Genomic DNA, 8,140 nt, shown 5'->3' on the forward strand with positions numbered 1-8,140 from the left:
TATCTAGCACTGCAGGCAGATTCTCTACTGACTGAGCCACCAGGGAAGCCCCAGGAATACACAGATAGCCGTTAAAAAAAAAATGGATGTGATTTTAGATTGTTTCTGAAGTTGTGAGCGGTGTTTTCCTTAAGTGTCTATTTCATATACAAATGGTAGTTATTTATACACACAAAAACACTGCTTACTTGTAGTTGCCAGATTGGCCAGCATATTCTTTCTAGTTTCAGAAAACGTGATTCCTAGGGGTGAGAAAAAAGTTATAAAATTTTCAAAGGTAAATTTGTCCGGAGTAATAAGTGCATTGTGTATGGCTTACCTGAAGATTAAAAGAGACTACTGTCCATGCAGTTATGGGCATCTTTAAACAACTGGCTAACTGCCTCCAAACAGGAAAAAGACAAGTGAAATTCACCCAACAGCAGCCCACCTCGGGAGAAAGGAAGCTTGAACTTCAGGTGCCCTTGACAACACAGCGCGGTGTGGAAAGAAAGAAAATGCTGAACAATAGAATCAGCAGAGGAAGGACAATCCCTTTAATTTTCCGGGAATGTGAGGAGGTTGATGCTAAAGGGATATTTAAGATTTCATTGCTGGCTTGAGTTCTGCTAAACAACTGAAAAAAACAAACAAAAAAAACACCAAAACTCACACATCAGTATAGTATATTTATACACATATATAAGTAGATAGGTCTGGCGGGCTGGGGGCTAGCCCTGAGCAGCCTTGATTAAAACAGGAGAGAAGGAAAATGTGGGCCAAGATTCTTCTTAATTTGGCATGGCTAGCTGTCAGTTTAAAAGATTTAATAGATATTTATGACAAATAGAACATCTGTGTTCCTGTTGATGGACTTAGGACACTGGGGTGATTCACTGTCTCAAGCTAACCCAGTCCAAAGCAGGAACTCCTAAGAAGATAATACTTCCTCAGATCTCAGTGATGCTTTATTGTGATTGTGCTGCTAAGTACGGCTATCATCTTGATTTTATACACTTTCATCAGCCTTTTTGGAGAAGGAAATGGCAACCCACTCCAGTATTCTTGCCTGGAGAATCCCATGAACAAAGGAGCCTGGTGTGCTACAGTCCATGGGGTTGCAAAGAGTCGGACACAACCGAGTGATTAACACACACACACACAGGTAGATATTTAATTTGGTACATACCGATCAGACACATTTAGATATCGAAGTGAAATGCCTCTCAGATCACACTTCACAGTGTTTATGAAACATACAAAGGGAACCGACGGGAAGGAGTGGGTTCTTCCCTGCTATTGGGAGGAAGGGGCCCCATTCTGGCCCTGGGTCACAGAACTCAGTCCTGGTCATGTTCCTCCACAACTACATTTACAACAGATAGGAATTTCAAGTCTTCTTAAAGACAGAGACCGGCTTTACCATGGACATAGCACAGACGTAAGGAGGTATGCAGCGCTGTGGCCAAAACTGCTGATACGGTGTTTTGCGCAAAGAACAGAAGAAAACACCAACTGTTTTGTTCTGTGTTTTTTTTTTTTTTTAGGTAGCATGCTATTTTTTAAAAATCTGAAAAACAGAAAAATAAAGAAAGTAGTCATCTGTAACTCCATGAGTCCAAAATAACCAGAATTTTAGCCTACCTCCTTCAGAATGACATCATCAGACTGACGATGATTAATAATTCCACTGACTGTACCCTAAATCCACAACAGTAAGAGAAGTAACCGCTAAACACAAATCAAATAGCATGCCTGCCCTTTAACAGGTCTTCACTGGGGCCTACTTTGCACATGTATGTTTATTACACAAATGAAATGAAATTCAAGTTAACAGCCTCTTGGGGGCCATATTGTGTATCTGCTAAGTCATGTCCAGCTCTTTGTGACCCCATAGACTGTAGCCCGCCAGGCTCCTCTATGGAATATTCCAGGCAAGAATGTTGGACTGGGTTTCTCTTTCCTACTTCAGAGGATCTTTCCAATCCAAGGATCGAACCCACATCTCTTGAGTCTCCTGCATTGGCAGGCAGGTTCTTTACCACTACAGCCACCTAGGAAGCCCTTAGGGCCACGTGGTAACTTCAAAATAGGAGGCAGATAAGCCTTGTCGCAGGTAGACACAGAAACAGTAGCTCTCCAAGTATTCAATACAAGTTCTCAAGGTGCCTAAAGATTCGGTTCCCAGAGAAACCCTTCTCCTGGCAGATGACCAGTCCCACCATGGTGGGAGGAGTGTGTTCCGGACTCTCTTTTCTTTATTTTTAAATTTTTTAATTGAAGGATAATTGCTTTACAGAATCTTGTGGTTTTCTGTCATACATCAACAAGAATCAGCCATAGTTACCCCCATGTCCCCTGCCTCCCGAACCTCCCTCCCATCTCCCTCCCCACCCACCCTTCCAGTCTGTCACAGAGCCCCTGTCTGAGTTCCCTGCAGACTCTCTCTTCTTAAGAAGGACATTAACCCCATCCCAGGGGCTCCACCCTTATGACCCCATCTAAACCACATTACCTTCCCAAGATGCTGCCTCCAAAGACCATCACCATGGGGGTCAGGGTTTGTACCAAGGAATTCTGGTAAGAATACGGTCCATCTGGAATATGTGGATGTCCTGGGGGTGGCGGATGATCAAATATATCAGTTGTACATCCTAGCTACTAAATACATTCAGAGCCTTCCTATGTACATCCCTCTAGACTATCTCGGTTCAAAACAACACAAACAGATCTCATCAAGTGGGCAAAATAATGCCAGTAAGAGTCTGCTCACTGAAGGCCAGAGTTAGGGACTTGATTAGCCCCTGTTAGGCTAATTGAAAGGATGAAAGAGAAAAATTCAGTTACAAGGACACAGATTACTCTCACCCTGAACACTATTCAGTAAACCTCAAGAGGCCAGTCAACCACTGACCATTACTGTAAAAATAACTCCACCTTTCATCTCCACTTCCAGACTTCTCTTCCCTACCTGTGGATCCAATGCTCTGGTGGGTATCTCTCCCCAGAAGGCTCACAGCTCAGCTGTGGAGTCAATGAACTCATTCCTCCTCGCCATAGCTGCTCACCTCAGTGAAAGGCGCCATGTCCCAGCCCAGTCACCCTGGGCTCCCTCTTACTAAGAGCCCAGCCCTTAGTAAGGAAGTGTGGTCCGCCTCTCCAGGCCTCTCCCACTTTCCCTCACTAAGCCCCACCAGGGTTCCGACACGAGCCCACCAGCTCACCTGCTATTCCCAGCCCTGGCCTCTTGCCATCGAGCCCACCTAGAGTTCCTTCTAAACCACAGTCTGATCACATCAACCACCTGCTTCAACAGGTCAATTCACCTGCTCATTCCCCATCTTCCATACAGCTTTCACGATGAAGTTCAGACTCCTCAGCTCAGCATCCAAGATCCAACGCCCACCGGGACTTCCCTACACAACTTTGCCTCTAGTCCAAGCAGCTACTCTCAGTGCCCTGATGACCTTATACCATTTCAAGCCTCAGACTCCAGACATATGCATTCTTATTGTACCAGGTATCACTGTAACCTTAAAAGTAACGGGAAAACAAGCAACCTTGAAGCTGCATAAAGGACCAACTATCCACCCTCCCCTTTATTCTCCAGCCCTGCCTCCTGTCAGCTTCCCAGGCAGTGCTAGTGGTAAAGAACCCACCTGCCAGACCAGGGTCCTCCTGAACACAATCTGGGTTTTATAAGCTGATGATCAGATCTGACCTTTGATTCCTTCTTCACCTTTTGAAGGCTGTGAAGTCTCACTCCTGAGTAAAACCCCTACTTGTTCTCCTGGCATATTGGCTGGTGATTCTACTCAAATAGGACACATACTTTATTATAAAGCACAGAAAGAAACAGGCCCCCTTTTCTTCCTTCTCCCTGTAGAGGACCCATAAGACCAGCTGCCCGCAGCCGCCACCACCAGCCAGATCGCCTCTCTCCAAGCTGGCTGGCCTGTAGAAGAGTAGCGCGCCCAGCACACTGCTTGCCCAGCACAGGCACTTCGAAACAAAATGAGAGCTTCTCTAGTTTCCGGAGCTCCTTCCCACACAGAGCCTGCTTCTCCAGCCAGCATGAGCACTCTGTGAGTGGAGAGGCCTGCTCTTGGTTTCTGTTACCAGACGTCAGAACAGAGCCTGGCCCACCAGAGAGGTTACTGGGTATCTATGAATGACTGGATAAAAGAACGGATGAATGAGCAAACAGGCACGCCACCTGCCCCCTCCCCCAAATTAGAAAAGCAATATGCTCCCCAGCTCCAAAACTACTGTTTTGCTAAGGATGTCTTTTGTTCATTCGGCAACGAGGTACAACTTTAGGAAGACCTAGGCAATGGACTATTAACCCCAAGACATACTTTGAAGGTGCTTTTTGGAATAAATTCTTGAGATCAGGTATTTGGTTACTATTTGTATCTTTCTAAGAGCAATGAACACTGAGTAAAACATTGCTTTAGAATTCCCAAGAGAGACACCATATCCACTTTTTCCCTCAAATAAATGTCTATATTTGCTTCATGGGACCTGAGAAGGTGCCCTTGCAAGCGAGCAGTGAGGCTGAAGTGCGGCCCACAGCTGTCTCAGGTCCTCAGACCCCCACAGAACCTGCACTACACATTCCTCACAATTGGAGTCCCAGAAAAGGCTGGCCTGAGGGGCCAAGAGCATGCAGCCCGTAAGTTCTAGAAAGATCAAATGTGTCTGACAGTGGGCTGCTGGGGGCACAGGGACAGCCTCAACGGAGGCCAGCCATCAACCATCCTGGTAACCTGGCTCTTTGAATGGCACTGCTTTTTCCCGGGCATTTGAAGTACTAGACGAAAACCATTAACATTTTCTGAGCACTTACTCAGTGTGATGCACCACCCTAAATTCTATATGAAAGTACATAATCACAGTTAAACTTCACGGTGATTCTTTGACTTGAACTTTATCATCATCATTTCACAGGCACAGAAACCAATGCTGAGAGAAATCAAATAACTTGTCCCAGGTTCCGGTAGAAAGTGACACCTCTGGGAACCCAACAGCCCCAATCTGTATCTCCTATATTTTGGTCTCCTATTTTGTCAATTCTTTGCAATAAAGAAGTTGTGTTTGTGAGTGTGTGTGTGTGTGTGTTAGTTGTTTCAGTTGTGTCCAACTCTTTGCAACCTTAGGGACTGTAGCCCTCCAGGCTGCTCAATCCATAGGGATTCTCCAGGCAATAACACTGGAGCGGTTGCCACTTCCTCCTTCAGGGTATCTTCCCCACCCAGGGATTGAACCTGTGTCTCTTATGTCTCCTGCATTGGCAAGCCTGTTCTTTACCACTAGCACCACCTGGAAAGCACAATAAAGAAGTTGAGAAGCTGTAAATGTTTTGCATTAAAAATGGGTAGTTTTCTATATATTTTCTATCTTCTCCTACCTTGGACTTTTCCTCCCTGCCCTTCCTAAACACTGCCCGCAGGAAAATCTCTGCAGTCAGTCAATCGGCACATCTGAGGCCCATCCATGTGCATAAATAGCATAGATTACTTTTTCCAGAAGGCACTTGTTTTGTCCTAATCCACAAAGATTCGTTTTTTTCTTCCTAAAGACAAATTACTGGTTTGTGTATCCTGACGCAAATTATATTAGATTCAAGAATGTTCATTTGCAGTGTAATTATTCTTCCTAATTGGACTGCTCTGAAGATAAACGATTTCCCCTCCCCACTCCCATCCTGCAAGACACACTGTCTTTTTCCCTGGAGTAAAATGTTTGCTGCACCCTTTGCAAACACACCATAACTATCCACATGATCTGCCCTCTGTGTGACCACTCAGGAAAAATATTATTGTAACAGTGGGTTTTATCTGGTATTACCTCAAACTGCTCCAACATTATTTTCTCAGAATCAGATCTCTGACAAAGATTAATAACAAGTCTATCACAGTACGATAGCAAATAGAAATGAGAATCTTAGCTTTTCTTTCTTTTCCCTATCTTTAAAACATTTCATCTCCCTACCCACCAGCATGTGTTTCCTATCTCTTACATGTGCAAGAGAGAAGTCGTTTTTTTTAAAGAGGACCCGTAGCAAAGAGTCAGGAATAGTCGGGAAAGAGCAATACCAAGGTAATTAGCATCCGTCATCGCTCAAACCTGGCGCCGGTGGAGCGCTCAAGCCAACGGGTGAAGCAAAAGCAACGTGCGGACGAGAAACGTCTCTCGCAACTCAACTCGATTACTCAGGTTGAACTCCCAGCGGCCGGCTCTATACACCCCGCCCCCCATACCTCTGCCCGTTCTGGCTCCAACACAGACTTGTCTATAGAGGCCGCTTTGCGATTTCAGACTGAAGGTCTACTTTTATACGTGGGTCACTGATGGCAATCTAGATGCACGCACAGGATCACAGTATCCGCAAAATACAGGAAATGGCCCGGGTGGGAGTGAGGATGGGGGTGAGGGGTAAGACTTCGGCTTTCCTCTCAGTTACTCCCATTGAGGAAACCAGCTGAAGGATTCTCATAAAACTCATGACCCTCCTGAAACAAGAGAAAAAGTGAACAGGATGGAAGAAAACGCTTTCTCCCTTCCGAGTTCAAAGGACTTAGACCGCTGAATGAAAGGGGGGGGTGGGGGGGGGATTGCACACACACACAACTTCGTGCCTGAAAACATCCAGAAACCCGTAAGAGTTTACCCCATCCCTGAGTTCAGCCCAGCCCGCCCAGATGTGGTCTTCGCCCTCCACGCCCACCTCCCTCCTCCTCCAGCCCTCACCCCCGATCCCTGTGCTGCCCACAAAAATGCAGCCCAGATCTGAGCAGCAGCTGACGTCTGCGGCCGGCTTGACCCGCACACCGCAGGCCAGGCCCGCGCGGGCGACCACCGGGCGGCCCCGGGCGCCGAGTCCGGAGTCAGCTGCACCCGGGACCCGCGCCGCCCGAAGCACGCCTGCGGCGGCGAGAAAGCTGGGCTCGCGCCGACTTCCCGGCAAATCGTCTTTCCAGGCACAACTTTTTTTCCACTTCTGCGGCGGGCGGTCGCGGCTGCCAGAGACGAAGCGGCGTTCCCTCCTTCCCCAGCGTCCGGCACCCGTCCCGCCAGCACCTCCCCGGCCCCGGTCCGCCTTCCGCGCGGGCTCGGTGGGCGCCGCGCCGGGTGCCCCGCGGGCCGAGGCTGCGCGCGGGCCCCGCCGCCCCGACTCACCCGGTCCCGGCTCGGCGTCCTCGGCTCCGAGCCGCGGCTCCCCGTTACGCCTCCCCGCAGCCACCTCTCGGTCTCTCCGGCCCCGCCGGGCGCGCGGGGAAGAAGGAGGAGGAGGAGGGCGGAGGGAGGAGGCGGGAGGAGGGGGCGCGGGCGGGAGGGAGAGGGTCCCGGGCGCGGGAGGCGGCGGCGGCGAGGCGAGAGCGCCGACCTCGGCCGCCGCGGGGCTAGCAGGCTGGGAGGGGACGGGGGGGCGGGGGCGGAGAGAGGAGGCGGCCGCCGAGCCTCCCTGCCCAGGGCCCGGCCCCGCGCCGCCGCCCAGTCACCCTCGCCGCCGAGCCCTGCTCCCGGCCGGCGTCCGGGGAGGGGTCGGGCCCGGGGCTCTCCTGGCGTGGGGCGGGGCGGACGGCCGAGGCCCGGCCTCCTGGGCGGAGTGTCCCGCGGGGCCCCAGGGGGTGTGGGCGCAAGGGGATCCCCGCGAGGAGGGGAGGAGGCCCCGGGGCCTGGGAGCGCGGTGTCTGCGCCCGTCGGGCGGCGGTGGCGAGGCCGGCGAGGGTCCCCCGAGCTGGGCCCGGGGAGCTCCCGGCGCGGTTTCGGAAAACCGTCTCCAGGAGTCGGGAGGACGCCCTCCGCCCGGCCGGAGGAGGCGGGGAACCGCGGAGTCGGGGGTGAGGCGGCTGGCCCTGGGGCTCCCGGAGCGGTTCCCCAGGTGGGAAGGTTGTCCGTGCTCTGATCCTGGAGGATCCAAAGTCGGAGGATGGGGTGGGGGTGCCTGGACCCCCATCCTCTCCTTCCCCTCCCAGAGTCGAGAATCCGCGCGTCAATTTCCTTGCCCTGTGAATTTCTAAGACAGAAAACTCAGTGCAAACAGCCACAAAGAATATATGTAAATTGCTTGCTTGAGATCCTGAAACATCCTCCCCTGAACTTAAAATACGGTTTCGGAGTGAATTTCGAAGGCCCTTTATCTAATAGTCTGGAA

At 50.4% G+C, this 8,140-nt stretch overlaps 1 protein-coding gene across 4 annotated transcripts in view; it reads right to left on the reverse strand.

The window, feature by feature from the left end:
* Positions 1-7,357, reverse strand: part of LHFPL2 (LHFPL tetraspan subfamily member 2) — a 174,349-nt gene extending 166,992 nt beyond the window's left edge. For 3 of the 4 annotated variants that reach the window (XM_070796868.1, XM_070796870.1, XM_070796869.1), the window contains exon 1: positions 7,162-7,357. The gene's annotated coding sequence lies outside the window, so the exon portion shown is untranslated. Of the gene's footprint in view, positions 1-188; positions 2,263-7,161 lie in introns of those variants that run through there. The other variant, XM_070796871.1, reaches the window with a different exon arrangement.
* Positions 7,358-8,140: the final 783 nt, after the last annotated feature.

Source organism: Bos indicus, chromosome 10 (assembly GCF_029378745.1).
Source record: "Bos indicus isolate NIAB-ARS_2022 breed Sahiwal x Tharparkar chromosome 10, NIAB-ARS_B.indTharparkar_mat_pri_1.0, whole genome shotgun sequence".
In the NCBI taxonomy this organism is placed as follows: Eukaryota; Metazoa; Chordata; class Mammalia; order Artiodactyla; family Bovidae; genus Bos; species Bos indicus.